The 18,455-nt window shown below is 38.7% G+C and overlaps 2 long non-coding RNA genes and 1 pseudogene across 2 annotated transcripts in view; 1 reads left to right on the forward strand and 2 right to left on the reverse strand.

Annotated features, from left to right (window-relative positions):
- LOC139770497 (uncharacterized) overlaps positions 1-18,455 on the reverse strand; it is a 96,077-nt gene that overhangs the window by 29,353 nt on the left and 48,269 nt on the right. Inside the window, exon 2 of the long non-coding RNA XR_011717775.1 lies at positions 17,673-17,713. This is a non-coding gene — a long non-coding RNA (uncharacterized lncRNA). The remainder of the gene's footprint in view (positions 1-17,672; positions 17,714-18,455) is intronic.
- On the reverse strand, positions 7,076-9,436 carry LOC139770520 (uncharacterized; annotated as a pseudogene).
- Positions 9,839-10,636, forward strand: LOC139770499 (uncharacterized). Its single transcript, XR_011717777.1, has 2 exons — positions 9,839-10,017; positions 10,103-10,636. It is a non-coding gene; the product is annotated as an uncharacterized lncRNA (long non-coding RNA).

Raw genomic sequence — 18,455 nt, forward strand, 5'->3', positions numbered from 1 at the left:
AAGTGAGAGCCCCGAGAGAAGGGAAGAAGCGAAGCGGACAGGAGGGAAACAGGAGGTCGACTGTAATCGTTCCTCGATTCAACCAGAAAGGGAATCCGACGTTCCAATTCCAGTCGTTCTCCTTCCTGCTTTAATTAAAATCAGAAGTTGACGACCGGCCGCCGCGCGTCCCACCTTTTTAACAAAAACGTAAAACGTCGTATCTTAATGCGGTAGAATTGTTTTCGCTGCCACTATCGCGAGTATAACGGCGATGATTTTATTCGATATATTTCGTGTAAAGTCCGAGCACAAGTTTGCACCAAGTTCGCTATAACGCTGCTATTTATCGTTTACTCTCTATTTCAGGATATACGGATAACGTCGCATACGAATAGGTAACAACGAGCTCAAGCACCATCTCATAAACATAGAATTTACCAAAGAAAATATTAATTTTATTTTCATATGATTTGCATGATATTCTAAGTTAACAGATAATGAAGAAATTAGTTTAAGAAGTGTCGATGAAATAGGTAAATACACGTACTCTATTAATAAAATTATTGAAAATTGGTTAGGTAAAATTTGATTTACAATAATTCATCTAAACGATCACGTAAGCATAAAATTTTATAATTAATACAATTCCTTAAAGATAGTGCCAATTAGTTATATTGATGCTACATGTATATAATGGCCAATTAGCAAAAGAGAAGTTAAGCGATAAATTAGGAAGTTTGACAGGAAATCAAGATTCACAAATATTAATAGCTGCTTTGATAGTGAATAAAGTAAAAAAAAATAGAAAAAAGTATATTTTTGTATTCCTCATAATAACCTGTTTTTGGAGGATTTTCCGTTTTGCCTAACTAATTAACGAATAAAAATCGATATTAGCACAGACCGTTTGATACCGGTTTGATTCCCATCCACAGTTGCATCACACATAATTTAATATTTTATAAGGTATTTTAAATATTTTATTAATATTTTAAGAAATTTTTCATTACAACCGTAAGTCCCGCTCATGTTTCATTCACGTGTAATATTTCTTTCGTCTGTATAATACTTTTCTACTTCCACTTTTATCCCATTGCTGCGATGTTTCGAAACCCTTCTTGTAGATGCGTTATTGCTAGCGTCAGTTGGCTTCAAGGAAGTCTCAGTTTTCGAGTTTACACCCGATAATATTTATCAACGCCATTAATAGACCTCTATTTTTGGTTTACATCATAAATTATCGTTATGTTTCACCGCAAGGGGAAACTTTGAGAGAAGTAGTAATGCATGTGAACAATGACGTGCATTAACTGGATTCAAACATTTGTAACGTGATATCGCAAGATAATCGCAACCATGTTTTACGTCATGCATTACTATTTGTATCGTGCAAAGGGTCAGCCATAGAGAGAGAGAGAGAGAGAGAGAGCGAGCGAGTGAGGGAGAAAGAGAAAGAGAAATAGGGAGAGAGGTGGAGGGATTCACAGAAAGCCGGCAGAAATAAAGATGAGGGTATAGGTGTCGGGGGATGGACCATTCGCCGTGACCATCCTATGAAGCCGCGTACGCAGTCCAGGGTATAACAGATGCCCTCCTCTCTCCCCTTTCCACTTTCCGAGTACGGGGAAGTTTTATTGGAATAAAGGTTATAAGTGGAAGAGCGTGTGAAGAGGAGCGTATATATTCCTTTAGTTGCGGCATATAGGGAAAAATAACGCGAGGGCGGCAAAACAGACGAACGAATAGGTTCAGATATTAAAGATCAGTATGAAACTTACTAAAGCAGGAGCAAGAAAAAACCTACCGTGACGTTCGACCATTTTTAAGCGACGATTACTGAATGAGATTGTTATTTAAAGAATTCAAATATAGTCTTTCGTCATTCTCTTTTTTAAATTTTATTCCCGTTATTTATATCGATACATCTATAATAACTTACGTCTTATGTGTGACAGCTATGAAAAGCTGTGTAGCGAAGTACAAAAATAAAATAAATTATGTAATCTTAATGTGAAATGCTGTATTTCGCAGCAGCTATCATACACGGTCATATATCGTGCAATAAGTGATTACGCGTCAATCACGAGCCACGTAGTTACATTAAGTAGAGTTAAGTGGAGGTTGCTCGTTATAAAAAAAAAAGGAAAATCCGTGAACAAATATTCGAGCGTTGCATTAACTTTATCTCGGCGTATTCGTGATTCATGCGAGCTGTAAATAACGAGCCCGCTCCGAGAGCGTCTCTCTCTCTTTCGGGCTCTGGTATGTGCGTATCTAAGTTTGCAAGCGAACGACGACGCTAGATCGTCTTTCGCTCGATTCTCGAATATCCCATCCTAACTCGCTGCCGATATCTTCTCCCCCTCTCTTTCCCTTCCTTCCCTCACCGCCCCGCCACGCTTTTCCTTTGCCACCCTGCCTGTAAACCCCCCCCTTCTCCTACGAATCCAATGCGATATCAACGGATTACCTTACCGGAGGTAATAAGGAAGATAGCAATACTGTTAAATCGATACGTCCCGCAGACGAGCATCATCCTATTCTGCAATCCCTTTGAGGCGTTGCACGTGCTCGCAAGCGCGATGCGATGCAGCGCGGTGAGGTGCAATACGGCACGGGAGGCGGAATAACCGCGCGTAATTTGAAAAATACTCTGCCCTGGCCCACGCATGCGCGATCTAGGAGAACCGGATACGTATCCGAGGCGCGTCACGCAGAAATAAGATATTATAATCCCGCGGACGATCGTAAATATCGTTGCGGTGACGCGGGCATTACACAAAGTTGTAAAGTCGTAGGACATGTTACACGGAGCTGGCCGCACTCGCGACTCGTTTGGCACGCCGACTGACGGGATATTTCCTTTATTTCTAATATTCTTTTTTTTTTCTTTACCCGTCCGACGTTCGTGCTTGCGCGTAAATACGTCGCCCGGTCAAATCCGGCGCGATCACGTCGGCACTAATTAAAGCGCATTGCTCGTAGATCATATGACATCTCGTGTATGTATGCCTATGTATATCTCATTTGATGTTGTTAACGCTTTGAAATGCACATAACTCGATAAGAAATATTTTACAACTGTAAGAACGAAGAGACTAATATTTTATATTATTTACAAGATATTTTCGATAATGCCTGTATTCATGGAAGCAAGTAAATTGTGGTATGTATATTCATCTGTATATTCATCTGAAGAAAATCATGATAGTGATTGAATATTAGCACACTTGGTTTGGCAAAGTATACTTGGTAACTATAATTATGAAATATCTTGGAAGAAATAATGTGATAATTATTAATTAAGAAATCTATAATGTCTCATAACTATAAAGAGGCAAAGAAAAAGGGAGAGAAAGATGAAAGAAATTAGAAAACGTATAAAGATTAAAAAATTATAATTCTGTTTTCGGATTATGTAACCATTTGAGTTTCGAATATCGTTTTACTATACTATACTGTCTTTGAGTCATCCTCGTTTTTTATACTCTCGGTCTGTTATAGAAACATCCTATTTATGGGGACATTTATCTTCAATCACTTGAATGCAACGGTGTTTCTCCAATATGCCGCCAATTTTTCAGTATTACTTGGTTGCAAGGATTGTCTGTATGTCGAATATGTATTTCTACGCTGTGCTTGCAGGCATTTCTTGCTTGTGTCAATCGATACACTCGTAGGTATACCTATGTATGTATTTGCGTGATGATAGTAGTTATTCAGTATTTTCTTTCTTTCTTTCTACTTCCTTTTGGCAACCGAATTATGCATATCACTGATCGCATTTCAATAATATAATACGCGCAACGTTATAAAAATATTCATTCAACGTCCTAGGTCACTAACGTCGCGTATCTATTCCTGGGTAATCTAGAGTACCGCTGAATTATCAGCGCCACCCGTTTCCACCAGTAAATGCTTTTCATGCTTTCACCGGACGTGTGGATATCGCGACACGAAGGGACAATTATAATGCGCCCCGGTCATCTCTATTCCGCGTGGCGTACCCTCGGGCCTCGATACCTTCTCGCCTTTTTTGCTTTTATACTCCGCTGTGAAATGAAACTGCGATGCATGCACACTGCCCGCTCGTCCCTTCCTATCTTTCTCTTTCGCTCGCCCTCCGCCTCTTTTCTCGCTTGTTCACCTCACTCACGCTTCTCCCTCTTTCGGGAACCGCTCCTCTCCTCCCTCCCGCCCTGAACCGAAGCTGAATGCGCTCGCCGTTCCAACCCCTCTTTGCTTCCCTCCTTCTCTTTTCCGACGGTTTTTCTTCCTCTCCCTCGCCCCAAGCGCTCGAACCCCGTCCCCACCTCGCCTCCTCCTACCAGCTCTTTCTCATCTGCTACACTGCCATCCCTTCCCCACCTTCTGTTCTCTTACCAACCGGGCCGCACGAGAATACATATTTTACAGGCATTCATGATGGCCGCCGCACATCTGTGCGAACCTGCCTGCTGGGCTGCCTCTAGCTTGCCTCGGGCAGGCTCGCCCCCTTCGAACCAGAGCGATACCGGATCTGCCCAGGCTAACCCTGCGTTGTCTCTCTTACTCTCTTCGGCTACAATCCCACACCATTTAGATGCGTCGTAGGAATAATTAATTTGGTCAATTTTTATATATTTTATGATTCGGTAGAAGCATCGAATTATTACTTCTCACTCGATAATATATCACCGATATTATATAAAGATAAATATTATATGAAAATAAATATACAGCACGTGTGGAATATTCTCTCTTCTTCGTAGAAGCTTAATAAAAATTAAGAATAATTAAATTATAGTGCAGTGAAATATCGAGACATAATTCAAAAGAGTGAGTGCGAGAAAAGTGAGATGTTGAGTGATATAAAGCGAAAATATCCAAGTGAAATTTTGCAGGTAGATTTATAAAATCGATAAGAGTGATCATAAAATTAAAGCAAAATTTAACAATGCAACAATCTAAAGAAACATAAAACAAACTGTAAATACGTTTGTTATTGCTATATAATAATAATAAAATACTTCATCAATCTTAAAATAATATCGATAAGCTGAGTTAAATAAACATATTAATTATCATGTATCAATAAATTACTTAATAGTAGTTTCTTCCAATTACATAGTCAAGAATTATATCGTATAAATCTGCACACATACATGTTCTCATATCACACGCGCGTACGAACACACGCACGTATATACACCAAGCGGTAGAATATAAATTTTGTGACACTAGGATACGTTTAGAATTACCAGCCGACTTCGCCGTTGCTGCGTGGAAAAGAGGACAGATCTATATCCGCGCGAAACGCGACCGAAATTACAGCCGTAATTGCGTAATAATCCCTCTCGCTATGCGGCCGTATCACGGCTGGAAGAAAAGCTACACGGATAATATAAGCAAACGCGTGTATGCTTTGTGGGTTAACTGCTCCTTTGCACTGAACGGTTTTTCGGTCGATTTGCTTACGAATGCGCTCACCGAGATGGTCATTATTATAATCATCAAACCTGCGTTGATATATGTATCCCATTATCTATTATTTTCGTGCGGTCCTTACTCCATTATGCTCGGACGGCCGGTATTTTCGAGCTGCTTCTCGCTCGCTCTCCAGTTTTACGACGGTTTACCGATGCGATGCGTGCGAAGTTATTGCCACCGATTTTAGTGTACCTATACGTACGCTTATGACTACATTGGCTCCCGAAGGCGCAAACCTGGCAGGCTACGTTAAAACCTCAAGGGGAGATCGAGTTTTCTGTCGGTGGCCTCGCTCTCGTTTCTTTTTTCGCGGGATCCAGACGCGATTAAGTACGGATTTTCATGGTGGTATCCTACAGCCGTGCTTCTTTATGTGGTATCGCTTAACTAGACACCACGGAATTCCTTTGCATATATTAGGATTTCAGTCGCGAGATATACAGTGGCGTAGAATCAAGGAAATGTATGAACTTAATGAGATGGAGAAATTAAAAGAGACGATTATACTGGCCGGTTTACACATTCTAGTGGATCTTTAATACCACTTTAAAATCACGTTTGGAACATTTTATCGAAGTTAACACTTTAATAAAATTTAATAAGATTGGATCGATAAAAATATATTAATTCACAAATCAGTTATTAAATTGCATAAAAGAGCTGTATGTATATTATTATACATATTTATATACGTAAATTATAAATATATGAATTGTAAATTATACATGTCTCACACACACATACACACACGCGCGTACGCGTGCGCGTTTTTAATAATTTTAAAGTACCGAACCAAATCGATTAAAAGATTCATTTCGATTATATCTAATTTCGGAAAAAATTAATAAAAACAGACGTCTTTTTATACTCTTGAATTTTCCTAAATAAAATTTGCCATTAGCTAATTTACATTTAAGTACTTTGTTACTGACATTAAAATTCTAAAAAGATTGTACAGAATCGAATGAGCTATTTATAGAGAAAATCCTCTCTGAAATATATATATACATGATATATACATGATCAATTTTCTTTTATAAGATATCGTAAAGGAATGTAACAGGTTCTGGGAGGCACGATTGAATATATTGATAGTAGGATGCCTAGGGGGAGAGGCAAACGGCAATCTAATCAGTAATGTCGTTGACCTCTGTTTATTATTCTCTCTCATAGTATTATTTTTCGATCTTAAAAATGATTTGAAAATCACAAAAGAGCGTTTTCTCGAAAAAGAGATAAATGAGAAACGAGAACAAGACAACTCTAAAGGAGCTGACTAGTAGACTGTGTACATTGAAGCACCAAGGATAGCGAACAAGAGATTAACTGACTACGACTGAAACGCTTAGGCCAAATTCCTCGTCACAAACGTCGCTTACTACCGGTTTAACGTGTGTACGCGTGTACACACGCGTGTGTGATGTCGAAGGGAATCTATAAACGAATGTTTTGGATTGTGCTGTACAGATGGCAGCACCTAACAAGGTATTTCGTGAAGGTCAATATTCGAAGCTATGGAATTCATCTGGATTTTCATAGAATAGAAAGCTTAATCAACATAGAATAGTCGCTTGGAAATTTTTCTATATTCTTTATTGACTCTTACATTCTCTAATTAAATTTATCATGAAGCTTTTTTGCTCTCGTCATGTGAATCGTCAGCTATAAAGAGTATAAAGTATTGAAGTTAAAGGTGTATTCCATTTTTAAAAGAACCTGTCCTCCCTCATTTTTTTTAATTTTATATTTTTAACTGTTTTTACACACGCAATCTCGTATTACCTCATATTAAATGTTACGTAATATGTCTTAATATCTATGCAAATCTATCGCAACGCCAGTTCGCACGTAAAAATCTGACTCACTGTTCTTTAAACGTTCGCAGATTCATCTTGGCGTATGCGACCCGTTTCTCCCGATTTACGAGCCAACTACTCGTCGAATTAATAATTTTCGCTACCGCGGGGGTTTCTGTAGCAAACTCACGAGGTCGTAACCTTACCTGCACACTAGACAAAGAGTAAACTGAAAAGGTGTCCGCAGGCGCGAATGAGAAACGGAGAAAGAAGGAAAGTGAGACGAAATCACACACAGGGGCAGCTCGCAATACTCGTACCCTCTCTCTTTCACGTAACAGAGCGTCGCCCAATAAAAACGTCACGAATTCAGGGGCGAAGAGTTTCTGGGTGAACACCGTCTGGTGGCGCCAGGTTACACCACCTTCTCAATCCACGGGGAGTTGCGTAAAGCTCACTGACTCGCTGTCACACGCAGAGTCAGCGAGTGGTGGGGAAGCTATGGAGCGACATCGCGCGCACACAGAGACGCGGCGAAATCAAATCGACGCCAGCGCGCTTCGAAGGAAGGGCGAGAAAGCGGCAGGACTAAGCATCAGGAGAAAAACAGAGAGGACATTATAAGAAGACAGTTAAAGAGAGAAAGAAATAAACGGAGCCAAAGCGAGGGAGAGAGAATCGAGAGAGAAAGAGAGAGAAATAGAGTCCGTAGGGTGGATGAAGAAAACGTAAACGATAGACGGAGTGAGAAGGTAACGGAGAAGGGTTGATCGATCCCGATAAGAATGAGAAAGATGGAACAATCCCGAGAGAAGCAGAAGGTGACAGAGGAAATGAGACAATGAACATGAAAGAGAAAGAGAGAGATAAATAGGATAGGTGTGGGAGAGAAAGAGAAGTTGTTCCGGAGCAATGAGGGAGACAAAGAGCGGAAGCTCGGCAAGAGGGAGGCAGGTAGAGGCAGAAAGGGGAAGAGAAAGGGAGAGACAGAGATGGAGCGAGAGGGGTTGGTCGACCCTGCGCGTTATCAAGAGCCGCCCCTCCCGGTCGCCCCTATATCCACCCCGACTTTATATACCCCCCGTGCATCTAAAGAGTACATGCATTCGTGTGTGCGGTGGTTGAAAACCCACACAACCATTGACGTGGCTCGTCCCTAGACGCGGCCGGGCGCAGAGCGACGCCGCATGGCGTCGGCGTCGCGAGGTCGTCCCGGCACTAACTCTCTAACGATGGCATCGTCGGCCAACCGCCGCCAGAGGAAGCCGCTTCTTCCGTGGCTCGTAACGTCGTTCCTGGACGATCGGGACGCCCGGACGGGATCGGAGCATTCGGAGCATCCGAGGAGACCAGGGGCACGAAGAGACGAAGAGACCCGACACCCGCGCGAGTGACGTGCAACGCCGGAGCGCCGCGACGCCGACAGTCGTCCGCGGGACGCGTCACGGTCGTCTCACGGGAGACCGGGGGCGTCTAGTTCCAGCTGCATCAACCTCCAGTTGGCGTCTGACGTATGAACGGCACACGTCTCTAATCATCCCGTTTCATCTTCCTGCCTGCGCGTCAGCTTTTCTTCAGTTTTTTTTCCCTTTATTCTTCCGTTCCCCGGCCGTGCGCATTCTTTCCCATTCTATTCCGTTCCTCGTTCTCTACGCCTCCCCCATTTTCGTCTCGTCTCTCGACTCTCGCCCGTTCTCGAGTTTATCTCTCTTTCTCCTCGACGATTGCGTCGAGCGCCTGTCCTTCGCATCGAGCCACGACTCAGCGAATCGGCGAACGAAACGGACGGAGCGTATCCACCGTGAACGTCACTCGTAGCATGTAGACCGAGCGGAGCTGTCATTCGTACGTCGCGAAGACGAGATTCGGAGTGCCTTCTGTGATTCGCAATCCCGAATGCCCCCTTCGGAACTCCTCAGTGTGCGGTGCTCGACATATATATCGGAAAAGGATCCTACGTGTCAGATTTCACATATCGGTTGATTTCAGTTGGCGATGCTCAAATAGGAAATCTACGTGATGACGATGCCGCAAAAATTAACCCGATCGCAGATAGAGAGAGACCCAGACGGAAACAATAACGAGTAATAATATTAGGTCAGTATACTTTCGAATTTCTCGTTCCGCGGTCTAAAAATATTTCCAGGTGTATCGCGACGATCGCGCATAATGGTGTAATAACGATGCATGCTTTTTGGGGTAGACGAATATTGATCGATTGTAACGCGAGCTGCCTTACATTTCGGTGGAAGATTTCCGCAATGGCCCAAACAGCAGGCAACCAGTCTGACATCTCGGCACGTTGGGCTTCCAAACTCCACGGGCTTTCGAGAATCGTGGGGTCACAGGAAGATGAGGTCGTTTTATGACCGATTAGTCATCGTTTTCCCTTTTTTTTTCTTTTCGCGTGGGATCTTTTCAAGAACGCGATCAATAAATCTTCGATCTATATTTTCGTTTCCGCGGAACTCCGTGACAAAAACTTTAGGATATCCGCTCTTGCCATTCAATATCCATTAATAACTCGAGTGTTATTTATGTGTTATTATCCATAGGCGAACTCGAGTGTTATTATCCATAGGCGAACTCAAGATGGCCATGAAAAGCAAAACGCGTATGGACTTCCACCGTACATTAAACAATCATTTCAATTGGATTGTTTATCACAAGATCACTTGCGTCCCACACAAGTCAACAACATTTAATAAACATCTTGTCTCAAACCTAATTTGAATTAGGTTTGCCTTGCCCACAATCAGGATTGTTTGCGGTGAGAGAAACGCGAATACATCTTTTTACATCTTTTTACACTTTACAACTTAATTAAAAATTAACCAAAATTTTACCTGGATTAGGAATGGAAGATATTAACGATATCGAGGTCGTCTGCCACTTCATGCCAGCAATTCCAGAAGATACAATGTTAGTCTACTCTACGCGATGCCAGTCTGCCGTCGATCTTATCAGGCTCTGCATCCTTGGCTGGTGCAGTCACCGACGAGGCGTTATCCGATGAGGAATGTGAAACCCCCTGTACGTATACTGAATGTATCCTGAGTGTATTCCTGTCCGGTATACCTTCAGTATACGTAACAGGAGGCTACACCAAACAACGTTGGACTTCTTCATCGGTGCAGTTCCCCAATTATTAATAATCTTCGTGCTATAAAATATAGAACTTTAAGAAGATAGAGAGAATAATAAAAATAGAAACAGAATATAATATATTTCATTTACCTAAGACGTCGCAAATTGTATCTTGAATGTAATTGTTTACTTTAAAAACTCTCACAATCAATGTAATAAATTTTGCTACATATGTTCACATACTGACATTCGTGAATTTATTAATTGTACAAAGTGTACCAATAAAAGAATTATGCATACAATTATATAGTTATAATATTAATACATTTAGCATATATATGTATATATACTAACTCTTTTAAATTTTCATATTAAATTGAATCATATATCCATAATATTATTACATAGGCGTGATATATGTACATACATATGTAAATCTTTCACTTAGAACAAAAAAATTCCAATTATCTTTCAACAATAAATATTGCCTTTTGTTAATCGAGCTTATACGGTAATAATTGATACTGCTAATAATTTAATTAATTTGCAATATAGCATTTATTTTATACATCATGTATAAAAGTTAAACTTTCTTCTGTGCAACAAGAATTGTATTAGTATTTTTACCCTACCCTCTGTCAAATAATATTAGATATTTAATAAAATTAAAATAATTATGCATTACAGATCGTATTTGATAAAAACAACACGTAATATTTCGAATAAAGCAGTAATGAATTTACTGATATTCTTTTTAAGTACCTCATCTATAAATTAAGTACATGTAGGTATATTGCAGGTACACGATAATTAATATAACGTTAGAAATCACAATCACATAATAAGTAAACATATATGTATACATTATGAAAATTAATGTATCTTTGGAAAAATCACAGCCACAATATGTATGCCTTCCATAAATGCAGAAATAAAAAATGAGATTTGCGTGTGAGTTTCGCATATATGATATATAACAAATTAAAAAAATTAGCAATTCCAAAGAAATATTAATTTTCCAAATGCTTAAAACGTTTATTTGTTAATTAAACGTATCGCTGTATTCCAAAACTATTTTAACCTAAATTAAATAATATTTTTAAACTTGCGTTCTACTATTAATATTATTTGTCTAAACTGTAAAAAATCTATTTTGAATCGATTTTTTATTACACACAATATTAATTACAACTAACCTTTCAACAGTAGACTTACCTCTCAATATTAATTAAAACTGAAAGAATCAATGTTTTGTCTTACAATTACATATAAAAAGATATAAAAAAAACAACACAAAAACATCGAAATATTCTATTAATCGATGAATAAGAGGATCTCCAAGAAACTTCAAAACTCATGCAATTCCGTGATATTTGTTTTAAATTGAAAAGTATTTTTTGTCTGATTTATATTCTACTTCTCTTAAATAATAGATAAAAAAAATATTGAAAACTTTTAATCGATTATTTTTGTTTACATTTAATAAATGTAACTCTGTTTTTGTTTTAAATACTTCTATAATACTAAATCAAATAATTTACATACAAAGAAATATATTATTTATTTGCTTGGACCGTGCAGAAATTAAAAGACGTAAAATTAACTTTGTCATGGAGCACAAGGTCTAATAAATTTTCTCCGAAATAAATATGAAATATATCATTCCATTCAAAGATGACATTTTTAGAATAACCCTTTCTTCGAATTTTATTGTATGAGAGCAAGTTTGACAAACTTTCCCTTTTTTAGAGCGATCATAAAAAAGGGTTAAAGTGGAAAGGAATTCAGAACGGTTCATGCCGTCGGTTGAAGCGTTTGCAATTGGTAAAGGGTTAGAGAAAGCGACGAACACGATAAAAAAAGAAAGAATTAGAAAGCTAGGAGAGGGTTGTCTAACTAACGGTGGAGCCAGAATTTTACCTTTTCAGAGAAAGCCAAAACAAGCCAAAACTCACTCAGTTTCCATCAGTTGACGAACGAGTTTAAACAGTCATACGGATTTTCGAAGCTTTTCAAGGTGCTGTTAGCAAAGCTTTACAGTAGCAGGTAAGTGAATTATTTTGTTGCATTTATTTAAACTTATAAAGTGATTTGTATGTCCTTTTGTTGATAGTAGAGTCCCTAAAGTTAAAAGTCATAGAATTAACCTTCATCTTTTTATTGCAAAGCATTTTTTTAAATTCATCTTTTTAGGCAATAATGTAATTAAATTAATGGTAATAGAGGAGAATATAGAAAGAGTATATACATAAATGTCTTAAAAAATAATACTCTTCAATAAAATACATTCTAATAAAATATGTTTTATATAAAATTATTCGTAATATTAATAAAGCTTAATACATATTTTTTGCATATTAAAATAGTTGAAATTAAAAAAAGTTAATTTGATATATCTGCTTCGTTAAAAAATATCTATCTAACAAATATTTAAAATAGCAACTAAATATGTTAATTTAAACACATTAAATATATTTTACCCCAGGTAGCAAGCACTCGTCATTTTGACGTCAAATGACGTCAAAAGACGTCAAAATGACAGACTTTTGACGTCAATTGACGTCAAAATGACGAGTCTTGCTACCTGGGACGAAGTATAATTCTTAATATTCCGGTAATTCCTACTCCTTTAAGATAATACAAATAATTTTCTATTAAAATACACACAACAGAAATAACATCTAAAATTTTCTATTTACAATACAATTATTTTAAAACAAATTAGATAAAACACTTAGTTCTTACATCAAAATGATTAACATTATCATCGGGCAATCTCTTGGTTTCAAGAAATGCTATCGCAAACATGAAATAGCCTTCGAGTGCAATATTCCATAAAATAACGAAATAAAAATTACTGCTCACATTTAAGTAATCATCGCGAGATAAAATTGCGCAAAGTCTCGGCGAAAAATGCGAAATATGTAAATGGACCAGAAAAATAACTCCAACTCTTTTTTTGTACGGACGAGGTATCGTGCCATCATCCGCGAACGCTTTTCCATCGCGGACATCTAGCGATATCTAGAACATCGAACTCGCGAAATAAATTTCACGTGGCCTCACGGCAAGGAACGCAAAGGGTCGCATAGTCGGAGGATGACTCTGAACATGTCCGACAAACATGAGGAATAATAAAAAATAAACCAAACTTTACTCGTGGCGGAGAAACTGGCGGGGCGAGATAGACGGAATTCGCGGGGCGCGGGGAAGGAAGAAACGGAAGGTAAGGACGGGAATACAGAATTCAGAATGAGACGGACGAGGACGGGGAAAAAGACGTCAGTTTAGAGCGAGAAAAGCTGTGAGGAGGACGGAGAGACGCGCCGTCGGGGATGTCGGATAAAGAAGAGCGTTGAAGGAAGGAGACGGAACGAGAGACACGGCGACGGACGGAGTAAGACGGAAATGGAGGAGCTCTCGCTCTCTCTCCCTCCTCTCGCGGCCAATGAGTCGCCGTCGTTTTGATGGCCCAACCCTCGGAGCAACATGGCCGCCAAGTGCAAAAGGGAGCTTAAGTAAGGGTTAGGTTAGGCTAGACTCGTCCTTTCTGGACCCGTCGCTTTTGTGAGAGAGCTGCGCGCCAGTGGAGTGGGGTAGGGTGGGGTGGCGTGGGGTGGGACGTTGTCAGCCATCATGGGATAGGAAATGCAACGCTCCGTATCTCCATGGTTCTGGCAACTTTTGAAATAATGGAAACGTAATCCGCGACTTCTGCGTCTAAATAGTCGAGATGGTCGTCGCTATTCGCCGGTATTCGCGACGAGTATCATCTTAATTGCATATCGCGCTCGGACGGAGGTTTTCCAATATCAAGTGCACACGTGAATTGAACTAATTCCACCGAGAGAAGTTATCGTATTAGGAGATATATCGTTGCAATATATTTTATTGCAAATTACAAAAATGTAGATCGCCACCATAAAATTCAGCGTGCAATTTTCCCCCACGATTCTGCTGCGAGTGAGAAACGGGATTAGTTTATCGCGGATTTTATTTTGAAGAAAACAGAGCGGTTTGCGAGCTCGGGACAGGTTGAATCGTGCATGGGGGAAAAAAGCAAACCGGTTGCTGCCTTCACCGGTTGCTACCAAAAGCGGGTCCGCTAATTTGACATTTTTCACATCGCTCGAATGATCATACATTGAATGGTCAATAATTGGCTTCTAATCCGTAAGTTTCTGCGTAGTTTGTGCACTGGTATTAACGCAGCCTATGATATCGTATATATATAGATAACGTGGAATTTTGCGAAAATGCAAGATAAGGTAATACGTTAAGAATCGATCGATTGCATATTTATCGTCTACTTTTATTAAAAGTCAATTAAGTATACATTATCGCTTCACTTTCAAAGAGATGTATGCAAATATTCTCTATCTATTATAGATACGTCGTGAAATAATTTAAAGTAATATCTAAATTTATAAATATCCTAGCATACGTTAACGTATTAATTAAATGGCTGCTCGAGATTAAGTCAATGTATTTGATCCATTAGACATTAGACCAAGTTTTATGGTATTTAATGCATTTTATTATAGCAATATCACATTTAGATTATCAAATATATCATATTATTTTGAGTGTTTTTGATATTATTTTTATGGATTTCAACGTTTTTATAAGAACAGAATTTTAAAAGCATTAGATCACAGATTTATTAATATTAACGATGATTATAATATTAACAAATTCAAATTGCCTTTAAAAATATATAAAAATCCAATTACACGATTATGAAACATTTAATACCATAAAAATTTATGGTTTTAAATATTTTTTTTCTCCATATTTAACGATTTTAATGACATTCTCGTAGAATCAAACATTTAGCTTCGAATGGCCGTTTCAATACTTTTCCTTTAACATGCGACAAAGTACTTATCTAAGAAACGCATCTTTCAGACTATTCCATGACATCTAAAGTTTATCAAAATCGCAGGTGAGCACTTGTGCACGTTTCCTCGTTAGATCGTAAAATCGAAAACACTTGTCAGTTATACAAAACAAGATGCGTGGCGACATGCACACCGTGCGGGTATTAACGCGTATTAAAATGCCTTAAAATATCGCGACTCGCGTCAGTAGAATTACAAAAGTTCAGAGTGGAGAAGCGCGAAGGCTATGACTTAACGGCGTCAATTAATTCGATATAAAATGAAGGCGCAATTACCTCACCCGTCTTACGATATTAAACCTGGAATTCATAGCGAATGCCGGTTGCGCTTAATTAATTTCTGCCCGTCTTACGGTTGACTTACGGCGAGTACGTGTACGTCATTAATCCTCGCAAATACGCATATATGTTTGGGCGTACGTGTACCAAAACTTGAAATCGTTCGCTAAGTTTCCGCGAAAGCTTTATATTACATCAGTGATTGCATATAATATAATATTTTGACAAGTGCCTTTTGTAAGCAGATAGCAAACTTTGTATAGCTATACGACGATATATAAAATATTAGATTTATAACAGATTTGAGCTTATCAGACTGGAAATGCAATTGGCGTAGTTCGATCAAATCACTTTGAGGATTGCATTCTTTGAGATTGAGCAGAATCGTCTTAATATCGGAGTGCCCGCGAATTCGCATTACAAGCTCTCGTCCATTAATGTATGTATGATCCTATCGATGTACGCGCCAGACCGTCGCGATGGGAATTTCTTTTTCGTCTGAAAAGCAGAAGGCGAGGAAGACACGCAGAGCGCGAAAGAGAGAGGAGATAAGAAGAGTGTCGGCTCGTTTTCGAATACGAATGGCCATCGACGGTATCGGTTACTATAAATTGCGGAGAAAATCGTACCTATCCGCCGTAAAGGGTGAAGTAAAATAACGAATTAACGGCGCAGGGTGTGTCGCGGTGTGCAAAGTGCCGCGTTCATGGCGTGTGCGTTTCCGAAACTCCGTCGCGGCCGCCACCACCGACGAGATCTGGCCGCCTGAACGTGAACGTGAATTTATAATGGCGTTGTACTTTGCAAACTACCTTTTAGGGAAGTTATAATTTACATCTCTCACGACTAATAGAACGTTGCCGAAGGGATGACGGAGGGTGAACACGCAAAAGAGGGTGGGATTTGCGAAAACGCGTACGTATAAAGAAAGGAAATGTTGCTTACGACATTTTTGCGTTGCCTTTAAATTAAAGCAAAACATGTAAAGAATAATATAGAGGATAAAACTAATTTAAAGTTTTATAATTTCAAAGAAAATTTCGTCATTATATACATATGTATTGATACGATCGGGTTACATTAATCAAAAAAGTTTACAAACGTGTAGTTAATTTTTTAACTTAATAACAAAATAATTTAATATCCTTTTATGCAACATATTTGAAATGTTTAATATATGTAGTATTTTAATATTTTCAGTCACATGGATATTAAATACGGATATTAAAAAACAAAAATGTATTATATTGACTTTATAAAAAAAACTTTAACTACTTGGGCAATTAGTCGTGCCGATTCTTTTATTTAAGTAATTCAAATAGAAATAACATAACATTTTAGACATAATTTTGAGATCTTTCCTATCTGCGTAAAAATTGAGTTCGTCTCCTTTTTCATTATACAATTTATAGTAGGTTCAAGACTTATTGATGTTAATTAAGTATAATTCTAAGTACCATAATGTTTTACGATATTCGGGTTTGACGCGCATCGCTTGAAGATAAAATTTGTTAGCCGTTCTCTTTAACCGATAAAAATGAGTAATGAGACTCGTAATATTATTTTCCATCGATACGTGCCCTGACGCGATGAACAACGAGAACTCCTTAAAGGCAATGCATAATTGCAACGTCTATATTTTACGTTTTCCTATGGTTACGGTCAGCGTAAAGTACAGCTAAGAGGATACTTGCAATTAAAGCTATAATAAAACACGTGCGGTTTCGCTTGAGCGGTTCTTCAGCATCATCGTTTTAGAAAGTCGGCAGTGCCGAGAAAATTGCTGGGATACTTGGCCGTTGCGCTACAGCTAGTCTCTTGCGGATGCAATCCATTTCTTTGATACATTGTCATTTTTATCTCGACGTAATCGTCCCTGTGAATCTTTTACAGCACTGCGCCCGTTGCACTATTTTATATGCATGCCAGTTCAAATTACTCGGCTATAAAAACTGCTTTTTTCAAATTCAAATTACGTTCATGCGAAATAAGACGAGCGTAACGCCGCTTTAACAGCCGCTACCACGAATTATGATGAATTTCTCGCAACCTATTTCTTTGCCGTACCGTTATTTTTCTAATCACGTTACCGGAAAATCCGCGCAATTACGTACAATCATCTCATGCACATTGTGTATCCGCAATGTTCTAAAACTTACCGGTATTCAGGTGACTTTGACGACTTAGCATGTCCAGTAATCTGTAATTAGAAACAAGACACAAATAATAATCAATTAAAGGTTCTTGTCTTCTGGTAATCATGCGTAGATTCAAAGTATAATATGTACACCTGCTTAAAGTATAATATGTACACCTGCCTTGTAACATGTGTATTTTTTAACTACACTGATGATTCTATGAAGTATCTCATTTTGGAGCACACAGGGGGTAAAGAAATAGCCTGGACTGGTGAAAGCAGTCTCCACGGATCACTGATGTGACGTTTGACTTTTCGCTAAAAAAGGGTTAGGAGAAAGTTCCTTATTTACTGCGCTATAAAAACGCCAACGAAAGGGTTCTTTTTTTTCGGGACCAGGGCTTTCTATCGGATCTTTTACCATCGCCGTCGGCATACCGCGATTTCTCCGGCAGTGTACGATGCTCTTCTTGCGAGTAATTGAATTTGGACTTTCACGATGTAGAAGACGTAACGAAAATTATTTCATCGAATATTGTGATATAGTTAAGTGAAGAACAGAGATGTGCATTATAATATAAAATATCTTCGTGAAAAAACTTCTCCAATGTTACATGTATATACCGAGGATTCATCGTTGTTCGGCTCGATGATAAAATCACTAATTGGTCGTTGCCGTTGCATGCGCCGCTGTAAATACTGGAGTGGCATCGGGGACGACATGCGTGCAGTGTATAATAGAAGGTTCAATTAAGGGATTGTGTGTCAATGGGAGACAATTGCGTGAAGACTGAAGACATTTAAG

Source organism: Temnothorax nylanderi, unplaced genomic scaffold, assembly GCF_030848795.1.
Source record: "Temnothorax nylanderi isolate EJ_2023f unplaced genomic scaffold, tnyl_v1.0 TNYL_tig0030_pilon, whole genome shotgun sequence".
NCBI classification, from domain to species: domain Eukaryota; kingdom Metazoa; phylum Arthropoda; class Insecta; order Hymenoptera; family Formicidae; genus Temnothorax; species Temnothorax nylanderi.